The sequence below is a fragment of the Pseudorca crassidens genome, chromosome 11 (assembly GCF_039906515.1).
Source record: "Pseudorca crassidens isolate mPseCra1 chromosome 11, mPseCra1.hap1, whole genome shotgun sequence".
Classification (NCBI taxonomy): Eukaryota; Metazoa; Chordata; class Mammalia; order Artiodactyla; family Delphinidae; genus Pseudorca; species Pseudorca crassidens.
The window spans coordinates 22,066,465-22,079,993 of NC_090306.1; the positions used below are offsets into that span (position 1 = coordinate 22,066,465).

The 13,529-nt window shown below is 43.1% G+C and overlaps 1 long non-coding RNA gene and 1 pseudogene across 1 annotated transcript in view; one reads left to right on the plus strand and one right to left on the minus strand.

Annotated features, from left to right (window-relative positions):
- LOC137201739 (uncharacterized) overlaps nt 1-13,529 on the plus strand; it is a 67,759-nt gene that overhangs the window by 33,463 nt on the left and 20,767 nt on the right. The window lies entirely within an intron of this gene.
- LOC137202673 (glutamyl-tRNA(Gln) amidotransferase subunit C, mitochondrial-like) lies at nt 3,682-12,495 on the minus strand (annotated as a pseudogene).

Sequence of the window (13,529 nt, forward strand, 5' to 3'; positions counted from 1 at the left end):
ATTTTTGAAAAATAGATTCAGTTCAAACGGAGAAGTATTTCTTGAGAATGTAATTATCTTCAAGGCACTGTGCTGGGTGGTGTGAATAATAATAAAACAAAGAAGGTAATATCTCTGCTCTCAAGAAATCACCATCTACAGGAACAGAAAAATAAGTGTGGAACAGACAGTAACAAAATGTGGTAAGAGCTCCACTAGTAGTATGCAAAAATGTTACGTGGTAAGGAGCCACTAATTCCACTGGGGTGGCAGGGAGGAAGCTGCTAAGGAAGACTTTGTAGAAGTGGCACTTGGATGGGATCTTAGAGGATCTATAAGATTTTTGGAGGCAGCGGGTAGAGAAACAGAGGAGCAGCATGACCCGAGGCAGAGAAGCTCCATGGTGGGAGATGAAGGTCAGAAGATTTGCTAATCCAGGTAATAAAGGAGGCAACAGTCTTCCTAGAGTGTGTGGACTCTATCCTGAAAGCAACAGTGAAAATGGAAGGTTCTCAGTTGCGGCAGTGACCTGTCCAGGTTTGGTCTGGAGAAGGTTGTTGCGGAAGCAGTGATTGAGATCAGGGAAGAGGGGAGATGAGCTTGCCAAGGGGGCCTGTGGTCAGAGAAGAGGCTGGAATGATAGCTCTGGAGAACATCTAAGGGTGAGCTGTAGAAGAGAAACAAGTGAAGAAGCCTTGGAAGAAGTGATCTTCAGAATCAAGAGAATCAGGAGACATATAAGGAAGCAAAGAAAGGGGCGAGGAAGAAGAGTTGATCTACGTGTCAACCACAGCACACAGTTCCAGTGGGAAGGAAACTTAAAAGAATCCATTGGATGGGGCAACTAGACTATTTTTAGCAACCCTTCTGAGACCAGTTTCAACAGAATGAGCAGAGTGGAAACCAGATACTGTGCCAGACATGGAAAAAATATTTATATCATACAGGAAATTTAAAGATAGGCAGGAGCTGCTGTTGCCTCCCTCAAGGAAGGGTGAGTTTAAGAGCAACCGATGGAAATCATGAGACATAGGAGCCCCAGAAGTCCCAAGCCCAAAACCAGACAGACGAGAAACATTTGCAGAATGAAGTCAGCCTCCCTCCTCGGATGATATCACTTTGTTCCTCAGATGTTTCACCCAGACGGCATGAGTCAACCTCTTTATTTGGGCATGGGAGAGCTACCTTTTGTGCTATGTGCCAATTCAGAAGTGTGTGCTAGTCTGGTTTAACTCTGCCAAATTATTTTCAGCTATGACCTCACCACCAGTCCATGGTAGGTAATCTGTTTATTATCTCACAGCTTGAATTCCAGGACACTCAATTTTATGTAATGTAATCTTCATTGGGTTTTCCCCCCTTGCATTTGGAAGACACCAGTTTATTTTTTACAAGTACATTCGTAACCAATGTAAAAAAAAGCAAAAGTAGAAATGTCAGAAGCCACCATAAATAGATCCAAGAGATTATGTAGATTACTGGACATGACTAGAATAACAGGAGTAGCTTCCATGAATTCAGTGCCTATTATTTGCCAGACAGTTTTCATAGATTGTTTCTAGTTCTCACTATAGTCCAAAAATATAGCTATGATTTTCAGCTGAAAAAAATTAAGGAACTTGCCTATGTTCACTCAGGCAGCAAATGGAAGAATAGGGACTCAAAACTACACCTGACCCCGAAACCCTGGTCTTCCATCACACTCCAAAATGTCATGGTGTCCGTAATTGTAAAAGAAAAGTGAGCCACGTCAGATCAGGTACGTTCACAAGTGATGACTTAGACATTGATTTCTAGAAGCTCTTATAAGATAGATGTAAACTGCCCATCTAACTTTTATTCAGACAAAAGTATTACAGGTTGCCTGTAGTTGACCAAACTTAATAGTGAGTGACTCTCTATCTTGGATGGGGGATCAGAGGAGAAGGCAAGAAGGGAGAGAAGACAAGAGGATTACATAACAGGAACTATGCCTGGAGGAAAATTCAGCATTAAAGAAAAGCTGGAGATGGGTTCTCTTAAGATCTTGAGAAGGTATAACTTTTCTGAAATTCTAAACTAGTGATTCTTTCTTTGGCTAAATTATAGTGAGATCACTCATCAGAATTTTATTTGTTTTATACTAAACTCATTGCTGTGACCAACAAGTAAACCTGTGATATTTATTTAGGAAGGAAAAGGGAACTAACATTTGGTCAGTGCCTGGTGCAGAGTAGTTGTAAATGTGAATGAATGTCTACTTTGCTTTGGACACTGTGCCATGTGTCTTTGTGCCGTGGGGGTTAAATCGAAATGAAGGAGAGGGACATTGATTTGGGTTTTTCGGGCTGGAATGCTGAGTGATCAAGTGTTTGGTATTTGATACTATTACAGGGCTATTTCCAAATGAAACACACAAAAAGGAATTGTTTGGGGAAGGTCATAGGGACATCAGTGTCTTATAGATTTGTTGTGTCTAAAGATTCCACGGAACAGTGAAGGAGAAGCTAAAGGAAGGGGAGCAGGGAGGATGCTGCTTCTGGACGCTGGTACCCAGCACAGCGCCTGGCACGTGGGAGGCAATCAACAAACGTTTGTTGTGCTGTCCCTCACTTTATAATCAGTGTAAGTCATGTCCTCAATTCAGCTTCCTGGGGTCACATTTTCCTTTGTATCCAAATAACACCATCTTTCAAATTCTCACCCTCCTTGATGACAGTGAAATTCTCAAGAGCAGGGACCAGCTTCCTGTTGCTGAGCATTTTCCCAACACCAGCAAGGTACTTGGCATACGGCAGGTATTTGAGGAATGTTGTTGGCTGGGTGAATGAAGCCTGCATCATTAAAGATTTTGTCAGCAAACGTTTCCGAGGACACCCAGGTAGTCCTGGTTTTCGTTGTCATCTCAGGTCGAGACTGCTGATCAACCCACTGTGTGGCAATTGCCTCTCTGGGCTGCTGTGATCTCTTCACCGACTTTGCTTAATCATGGACTCAACTACTCTGAGCCACCTCCTGAAACAACTCCTAAGAGGCTTTGGCGGTTTAACAAATTTAACTCAATTCTTTTTAAACCATTTTACTGAAATATAGTTGACCTGTAAATAGCTGTACTTATTTAATGTATACAAGTCAGTGAGTTTGGGGTTAAGTATGCATGCATGAAATCACAACCGTGAAGGCCGTAAACATACACATCACCTCCCAAAGCTGCCTCCTTACTCCTTTAACTTTAGCTGAAAGTCAGCCCTCTGCTTGGAATACAGTGGGTACCCAGGAACAAATTTAGTGTGTTCAGTAAAGATAAAAGGCTGCTCAAGTCGATGGAAACAGCAACTGAAAGGGACAGCTCAGGTTGTCACATAGTGATCAGATGCAATGTCTAACAGTTACATGAGTAGAAAACTTCACTTAAGTGCCATTTGCTAGACCGTCTTTGGGGAGGGGATAAAGCCTTCCATACTGAACAGCCTGTGAGTAAACACTTGATCCATTTTCTTGGAAACTGGCAACACCTTCTACTTCCATTGGCATCAGGGACTCTTTGCCTTGTTTTAGCTAGATCTTTCCCAATTCTGTCTTCAGAAGAGTTAGTTACTAAAAGATCCCTAACCATCACTTTTTTCAGGTGACTGAAGAGAGCGGGAACACTTGTGTTCATAATAACAAAATAGTCGTTGCCCTTCCACCTGTTCATAGGGCGCCCCTTCACAGAATAGGTCCTCAGCAGTGTGAGAGGGGCTCTTTTCCATCTAGCTTTGGCCAAGACATACGACCTGGGGGGCCACAAAATACTCCTCCACATCTCGACGGGAGTTTTGTAGCAGTTCTTTGGCACAGTTGCCTTCTGCCACATTGTCGGATCTTAAGCACAGACATGCATCCTCCAGGACTGACTGCACGGGCTCCACCCCGTCCGTGTCCACGGCGCAGAGCCTGTAGGCGAACGCGATGGCTTTCTCTGGCCGTGCTGCGACCTCCGGCTGCCACAGTCCGCAAGCGCTCGCGGCTCCAGGATCTGGCCCACTTCCCTGGGTGGGGGGTGGGGTGGGGATAAGGGGGAGGGTGTGGGTCACGTGTGGCGCCCCACCACCTCCCGCCGCCCTTCAGCACCCGCCTAGACGCTCCGGCCTCTACCCGGGGACCCGCCTTAGAGGTGGAGCCCCGGCGCCCGCCCGCCGAGGCCCGAAGACCCACCCACACCTAACTCAATTCTTGAGGCTGACAGAAGGGATGGATGACACTGGAAGCAAAGTTAAAATTACATACCAAATAACATTGTTCCAAGACTCCGCAGACCATGCTTCTCAGGCGGTCCCCGCAGTTTTCCTTCTTCTTTAGTCCCTGGATGACATCAAGTTACTGGGGTACGTTTCCTCCCACTGATGACAGTTCCAGCTGACTCCGCTGTGGGTTGAATATTTTCCCCTCCTCCCCAATTCATGTCTACCCAGAACCTGTGAATATGACATTATTTGGAGTAGGGTTTTGCAGATGTGATCAATCTAAGATGAGGTCCTGGGCTTCCCTGGTGGCGCAGTGGTTGAGAGTCCGCCTGCCGATGCAGGGGACGCGGGTTCATGCCCCGGTCCGGGAAGATCCCACATTCCGCGGAGCGGCTGGGCCCGTGAGCCATGGCTGCTGAGCCTGCGCCTCGGGAGCCTGTGCTCCGCAACGGGAGAGGCCACAACAGTGAGAGGCCCGCGTACCGCTAAAACAAACAAACAAACAAAAACAAACAAAAAAAGATGAGGTCCTATTGGGTTAGGGTAGGTCCTCCTAAATCCGATGACCAGTATCTATAAAAAGAGGGAAATTTTTATTAAAAATATTTATTTTTAAATAAAAACAGACACAGAGGAGATACAGGGGAGAAGGCTATGTGAAAACTGTGGCAGGGATTAAAGTCATGCTTCTGCAAGCCAAGGGGAACACCAAGGGTTGCTGGCAACCACCAAAAGCTATGAAGAAGCAAAGAAGAATCCTTCCCTACAGTCTTTGGAGGGAACGTGGCCCTGCTAACAACTTGATTTTGGACTTCTAGCCTTCAGAACTGTGAGAGAATAAATTTCCGTTGTTCCAGCTTGTCGTAATTTATGATGGCAGCCTTAGGAAACAAATACACTGTGCCTGCTTCCTGAAATCCAGGACTCTGACATCTGTCCTGGCTCCAGTCAGAAGAAGTGGGAAGAGAAGAAAAAAAAAATCAGTTCACATCAAAGAATCTCCCTAAGATTACTTCCCATCCCCACTGTCACTGAGAAAGTTTTTAGTGTATTTCACAGGGAAGTTCAGCTAGTTTTTCTCAATCCCTCCTTGTCAGACCAGGCTGGGAGTGAGGGGTGGCTTACCTTTGTAGGCCCCCTGCTCAGAGAGCCTTCCCTTGGCATCAAATCTGAAGTAGCCCCCCCTGCCGCCACACTCTCTAGCACATTACTGGGCTATATATTCTTCATAGCAATACCTGAAATTATCTTATTCACTCAATTTTTTAATTGACTGAAATCATACCCCTCCCCCAGAAATTTAACGTCTATGAGAACAGACCTCGTGTCTTTGTCTCAAGGCCAAATCTGAAGTTCTCAGAACAATGCCTGAAACATAGCAAGTGTTCAAAAAAATTTATTGACTGACTGAATGAATAACATTGCCAAATGCATAATAATGTCAATTCCCAACTTAGAGATCTTCTCTCAAGAGAGGAACTCTACATGTCTCCTAGAAGGGGGATAGTAATAAAGGGTGGGGGTCATTTATGTTAATAGGCTATAAAAGGAAGACTAGGAAAGATGGTTTATTACAAACACATGAATAGAGCGGATTCTAACGTATCTCCTTCCTCCTAAAAGTGAAGAGTAGACCTACAGACATCCAAATGTATCTTGGCTTTAAGGCAAAAGGATGGTGCGTTCTGTAGCAGGCATGTGAAAGTCGTCAAATGATGTGCTAAATAGATGCAAATAATTAAAGTGAATTATTAACATTCAGACCTTACATGATGTTGAATTTACTATTGTCCAGGAATTTTTCTTCTTTTTCTCGCAGGTCAGAATTTTTAAAGCAGTTCTGAAGAGAGAGGAGTTTTTATCCTACTGGAGTCTTACAGCATGGAATATCTTATCAGCTCTTAGAGCTATGTATGCTGGAGTGCTTCAAAGGACAGAAATAAGATGGCTAGCACTTTTAGTTGACAAGGCTGGATGCATTAGACAGATGACCTTTCATAAGAAGTCCATTCCTTGAGTTAGAAAACACAGCCAATCCCCACCCAACCTGAATAAGATATGTTGGTCAGAGGCACATGAGCACAAGCATGCCTTTATATTTCACTTTAATAAATTCCTGCTTATTGCACCAAAAGGCAACCTGATATGTTTTTGCACAAGTCTTTGAAAAAGTATATCTTCCTAATGAAAAGTGATTATTGTATCGCTGAAAACTGGGAAACCACATACACCAAATATGTGTAGTTTTCCACAGCATTTTATGATGTTGAGAAATCATCCTAACTAATCAGCCAGGCATATTATCAAAAATTGAGCAAGGGAAAATCGAAATATGAAGTTAAGTGAAAGAAAGCAATACGATTAACAAAGGAGGAAAAGTCAGTCAAAGACCGATTTCAGTCAATTCACTGGCAGTGTCTGTGGTGGTAGATTTCAATGGATAAGTTGAACAGACAGATTTGTGTGTCTGAGGCTTTAGGGAGGTATCGGTTTGGGAGACTTGGCATTCAGGTGTCTGTTACAACTGTAAGAGTGTGTGAGGTCTGCCAGGGAGGACACGTAGAGCAAAAAGAGAAGAGAGCTAGTGGGAAAATGAGAGAATATCGAGACCTATGGAGTGGGCCGTGGTTAGGAAGGTGGCCAAGAAGAAAGGATTAGAAGGGCTTAAGAAGCCTCAGGAAAATGTGGTGTCACCAAAGCCAAGTGTTGAGAATTTTAAGGAAGAAGTAGTCTCCAGCAATACATTCAGCAGAAAGATCCACTTAAATAAGGACAAATGTAATCAATGGATTTCTCAATAGAAAGTCACTGACTGCTCTTGAAAATCATGTTTTAGCGGAATGGTTGGGACAGAGCTATGATGCAACTATGAACTGAAGGGGAGGGTGAGGAAGTGAAGCCTTCCGGTAAGTGTAGACAACTTTCAAAAGTCTGATGGGTAGAGGAGAAAAGAGATGGTAGAAGAGGTAGGGGCAGGTGGAGGGGTAAAGGAATCTTTGGGGATTTTTAATAGAAAAAGATCATTTTCCCTTCCATTCTGAGCAAAGAAACTCAAGCAACACTATCTAAGGCAGTGCCTCTTTTAACTGTTCCAGTTGCATTGTTTTCTTTCTGTTAAAAATCCTTCCGGTAAACTAAACAAAAAAATAACAAACACACAAAATAGAGTCTTTCTTTCACTGGATCCCATTTGACAGGTAAGGAAAGGAAATATTCTGATTGTGTTCTATTACTGAAAGCTGTGTATAAATAGGTGTACTAATTCAGCAAGTCTTCGTACAACTATTGAGTATCCTCAGGTTTTTAACTTAGGATTTGTTTTCCTGATTCTAAAAGTTATAGACGCTCATTGGAAACACACACACACACACACACACACGCACGCACACACACACGCACACGCACACGCACCAGAAAAGAAGTAAGAAGGAAAACACTGCTTTTTAAAAACTGTAAATGTGAAACTCTGCTAGAAATTCCAATTGTCTGTTCAGGCGGAAATTTCAGTTGTCTGTTCAGGAAAGGTAGATTTACTTACGATCTGACATGTGCATGTTTATGACTGTTGCAGTCTTTCTGTTTGTTCTTGAGTCTTAGTTTTTAATGTAAACAAGATAATACTCAGAATGGGTATAAGTTTGGTGGAAATATAAGCTGTTATTACCTTTCTGTATCAGGACCTTTAAAAATTACTATCCTCTAACCCAGTAATTCTAAGAATTTAGCTAGAGAAATGATTAGAAGTTGTCCTAAATGTTTAAGTACAAGACTCATAATTGAATCTTGGAAAAACAATCTAAAATCCAATAGTGTAAAATCATTAATAAGTATGGTAAATCCATGTGATACAACCAGTAAACTCAGATTTTTTTCAAGAATATTTAATGACCTGGGAGAATGTTTGTGATACAATACAAATTCAGGTTGTAGTTTTTCAGTATGTTCTGAATGTTGTAAAAAGAAAACACACACACATTAGTATATAAACGTTTAAAAATTGTCTTGAAATAAAATATATTTAAAAATTCAGTAAGATGCTAATAGTTCTATATCCAGGTGGCTCTGTTATGGCTGATTTGTATTTTCCTATTATACACTTTTCTGCATTCCTAAATTTTCTACAATGACATGCACTGTTTTTAATAATCAGGAAAAAAATTAATAATAAAAATGACGTATCTGGGGTTGAATTTGTGAATTCTAATAACTGTGTACCAAAACCCATTAGGTTCAATGTCACTCAAACCAAGTGTACTTGAAGCTTTCTAAAAACCTTGGAGGTCTGAAATGATACAATGTCATTCTGTGAATGATGCTTTCCTGGGGAGCAACTCAGCAATACTCCCAGTGTTTGGCAAGCAGCCTTTACAGGGAACAACTTTAGGAAATTTAGATAGTCCTGTTGAAAATGGTAGTGTAGGGACTTCCCTGGTGGTGCAGTGTATAAGAATCCGCCTGCCAATGCAAGGTATATGGATTTGATCCCTGGTCTGGGAAGATCCCACATGCCGCGGAGCAACTAAGCCCGTGCGCCACAACTACTGAGCCTGCACCCTAGAGCCCGTGTGCCTAGAGCCCGTGCTCCGCAACAAGGGAAGCCACCGCAGTGAGAAGCCCGCGCACTGCAACGAAGAGTAGCCCCTGCTCGCCGCAACTAGAGAGAGAAAGCCCGCACGCAGCAGCGAAGACCCAACGTAGCCAAAACTAATAACTTAATTAATTTAATTTAATTCCAAACAAAAGGTAGTGTATTGGTATTTAAATTAGTCACACAATGGCTGATTAAAATGAAATTATTACAGAATATGTTTGCAGTTACCCCAGAGCCAGGGATAAATCAGGCACAGTGGTAACTTGTTCTTGCTAATGCTGACGTTTTTTCCTTCTATGGGTAGAATGCTCATGAGTCTGGATATGCATGAAAAACAGCATGAATTTCCTTAGAATCAGAACCACTCCCTATGTGTCATTACTTTCTTTAATCCTTTAAGTTTGGGTAGAAATTTTTTCCCCAGGGCTTTGTTTAGAAATCTAGAAAGAGAATGTATTTGTATGTCTATGTGTTTCTTGTTTTTGAGCCACACTGTCCAGGAGAAAACAAAGGACAGTTTTACTGGAGCCCCTTTACGTACAAGGCACGGTCCTGGGTGCCAAGCCAAGGTGCCATTCCTCACCCCCAAAGCCTGGGATCCAATCTCACCTGGTGCAAGTGTGTCAGTCCTTAACCTTAAAGAAAGTCTGGGCAGCGCACAACTTGCTTTGATTCAACATACCTTTTCATGGCGGGAAACCAGTTCCTGACATTTCTGGAAGCACCGCCTTCTATGAGCTGGTTAGAAATTACATCCATCCCAAGCTTGAGGCTACTTCTTGGCACTTTCTCACAGACTGTCCTACCCTTGAGGACGTCCAGGGACTTTCACCACCTCACCAATTCTACATCACCCGCGCCAGTAGCTGCCATGCCTGCCATGCTGCCCTGTTCTATCAGTTTCCTATGGCTGCTGTAACAAATTCCAACCAACTTGAGAGCTTAAAAACAGCACAGACTTATTCTCTTATAGTTCTGGAGGCCAGAGGTCCAAAATTGGTTTCAGTGGGCTAAGCCAAAGTGTCAGCAGGGCTGTTCATTTCTGGAGGCTCTTGGGGAGAATCTGTTTCCTTGCCTTTTCCAGCTCCTAGAGCTGTATTCCTTTTTTTTTTTTTTTTTTGGCTGCTTTGTGTCTTTTTTTTTTTTAATTGATTGTGTTTTTTTAATTTATTTAATTTTTATTTATTTTTATTTTTGGCTCCGTTGGGTCTTCATTGCTGTGCGCATGCTTTCTCTAGTTGCGGCTTCTCATTGTGGTGGCTTCTCTTGTTGTGGAGCACGGGTTCTAGGTGTGTGGGCTTCAGTAGTTGCAGCATGTGGGCTCAGTAGTTGTAGCACACGGGCTTAGTTGCTCCACGGCATGTGGGAATCTTCCCGGACCAGGGCTCGAACCCGTGTCCCCTGCATTGGCAGGCAGGTTCTTAACCACTGCGCCACCAGGGAAGCCCCCGCATTGGGTCTTAGTTGCAGCACATGGGATCTTCATTGAGGCATGTGGGATCTTTCCTTGTGGCGTGGTCTCTTCGTTGCAGCAGTTGGGTTTCTCTCTAGTTGTGGTGCACGGGGTTTTCTCTTCCCTAATTGTGGTGCATGGGCTCCGGGGCGTGTGGGCCCTGTAGTTTGCGGCACGCGGGCTCTCTTATTGAAGTGCGCGAGCTCAGTAGTTGTGGCACGCAGGCTTAGTTGCCCCGCGGCATGTGGGATCTTAGTTCCCCGACCAGGGATCAAACGTGCGTCCCCTGCATTGGAAGGCGGATCCTTTATCACTGGACCATCAGGCAAGTCCCTTCTTGCATTTCTTGGCTCATGGACCTTTCCTTCATCTTCAAAGCCAGCAGCATAGCATCTTTATTTTTTTAAAAAAGATTGTTTTGATGTGGACCATTTTTAAAGTCTTTATTGAATTTATTACAATATTGCTTCTGTTTTCTGTTTTGGTTTTTTGGCTGCAAGGCATGTGGGATCTTAGCTCCCCAAGCAGGGATCGAACATGCACCCACTGCATTGGAAGGCAAAGTCTTAACCACTGGATCGCCAGGGAAGTCCCAGCATAGCATCTTTTTAAAAATTTATTTATTTTTTTTATTTTGCTGTCGCTTTGTACCAGTTTTTTTTTTTTTTACATCTTTATTGGAGTATAATTGCTTTACAATGGTGTGTTGGTTTCTGCTTTATAACAAAGTGAATCAGTCATACATATACATATGTTCCCATATCTCTTCCCTCTTGTGTCTCCCTCCCTCCCACCCTCCCTATCCCACCCCTCCAGGCGGTCACAAAGCACCGAGCTGATCTCCGTGTGCCATGTGGCTGCCTCCCACCAGCTGTCTACCTTACGTTTGGTAGTGTATATATGTCCATGCCTCTCTCTCGCTTTGTCACAGCTTACCCTTCCCCCCCCCCACATCCTCAAGTCCATTCTCTAGTAGGTCTGTGTCTTTATGCCTGTCTTACCCCTAGGTTCTTCATGACATTTTTTTTCTTAAATTCCATATATATGTGTTAGCATACGGTATTTGTCTTTCTCTTTCTGACTTACTTCACTCTGTATGACAGACTCTAGGTCTATCCACCTCATTACAAATAGCTCAATTTCATTTCTTTTTATGCCAGCATAGCATCTTTAAATCTCAGTCTTCCTCTACTTCCATCTTCACATTGCCTTCAGGCATTGCCTTCACTTGGAGAATCCAGGACAATCTCCCCATCTCAAGATCCCCAGTCTCATCACATCTGCAAAATCCCTTTAGCCATATAATGCAGCAGCCATAGGTTCCAGAGATTAGGACATGGACATCCTAATGGTCCTGGGGAGGAGGCAGTGGGGACAGAAGGGCACCGTTCAGCGCCCCACACCATTTGATGCTGGCCAGCTGCTACTACCTTAGGCACCCTGAATGAAACATACCGGTGCTTCTCAGGAGTGCCTTGTCATATGTAACACCTATGTGAGGCGGCATTTTTATCCTATGTTAAGAGGGCATGAGAGCTGAGTGTCAAACTGTTTAGCAGGCTCTAGAGTCAGACTGGATTTCAATCCTGGTCTCTGTCCGTTAACCGCTTACAAGCTATGTGACCCTGGGAGAGTTCCTTGACTTCTTTAAATCTCAGTTTCCTTGTCTGTAAAATGACATCTGTCTTCTGGGTTATTGTGACATTTAAAGGAGACAGTCCTTGTAAAATAATTAGTACAGGGTCCAATTTTACAGAGAAAAATATTCAATAATTATTTGTTCTTATTAGTATTATTAGTCTATCTTCCTTACTTTACAGATAAAAATAAGAGGCTTAGAAATATTAAGTGATTTTTTTTTTTTTTTTTTTTTTTTTTTTTTGCGGTATGCGGGCCTCTCACTGCTGTGGCCTCTCCCGTTGCGGAGCACAGGCTCCGGACGCGCAGGCTCAGCGGCCATGGCTCACGGGCCCAGCCGCTCCGCGGCATGTGGGATCTTCCCGGACCGGGGCACGAACCCGTGTCCCCTGCATCGGCAGGGGTACTCCCAACCACTACACCACCAGGGAAGCCCTAAGTGATTTATTTTTGCCTCACAGCCTCGGTCTCAGAATCTATAGACAGGGTGAAAACAAGTGTGACACTGGAGTTATTTGTACCCAATTGAGAAATCCCCTTCCCTTACCTGCCCGAATGCTGCCACTGTCACCTGGCTGATGCCGTGCCTGACACCACTGCACGAGGGCTTCTGAACTGCTGGCCACCATTTCACCTTCGGTTCTCCTTGCCTGCGAGGTGGTTCCTATTTTATCCTGCTGCTGTCCCCACACAGGCCCTCGAACCTGTCGTGGAAATACTTGCTGTAGTCACTCTTTTTATTAATGTTCCACTATAAAATCTCATTGCTACTGCCTGCTGAATTTGGATGTCTAATTTGTATTTCAAAATTAACATGTCCAAGACCAAAATTTTTTATTGAAGCATAGTTGATTTACAATATTGTGTTAGTTTCAGGTGTACAGCAAAGTGACTCAGTTATATATATGTTGTTTTCAGATTATTTTCCATTGTAAGATGTTGAATGTAGCTCCCTGTGCTATACAGTAAATCCTTGCTGCTTATCTATTTTATGTATAGTAATTGTATCTGTTAATCCCATACTCCTAATTTATCCCTCCCCCCACCTTTGTTTGTTATCTATGTCTGTGAGTCTGTTTCTGTTTTGTATATAGATTCATTTGTATTATTTTTTTAGATTCCACATATAAGTGATATCACGTGATATTTGTCTTTCTCTGTCTGACTTACTTCACTTAGTATGACAATCTCTAGGTCCATCCATGTTGTAGCAAATAGCATTCTTTCTTTCTTTTTTACGACTGAGTAATATTCCATTACATATATATACATATATATATATATCTCACATCTTCTTAACCAGTCAAGACCAAACTTTTCAATACCTCCCCTCCCCCAATGGCTCCTTCCTGAATGACGCTCACCTCAGTGAATGGTGATACCATTCTCCCTAGTTGCTCAGAACAAATACTTCCATGCTTCCTCTTTCTCTCACACCTTGTGACCAACCTGACAACAAGGCTATTATAACGTCTCCCTTCAAATACAGTGTCTTCTTACTACCCAGGCTAAGGCACCATCATCTCATATCTAGGTGATTGTCACCCAACAACTCTCCATGCTCTCATTCTCACCCTTGTAATCCTTCTACACATAAATCAGGTAATGTCACTTCACTGTTCAACTCTCTCCAGTGGCTTATGGCTAATCTTAAACAAAATCC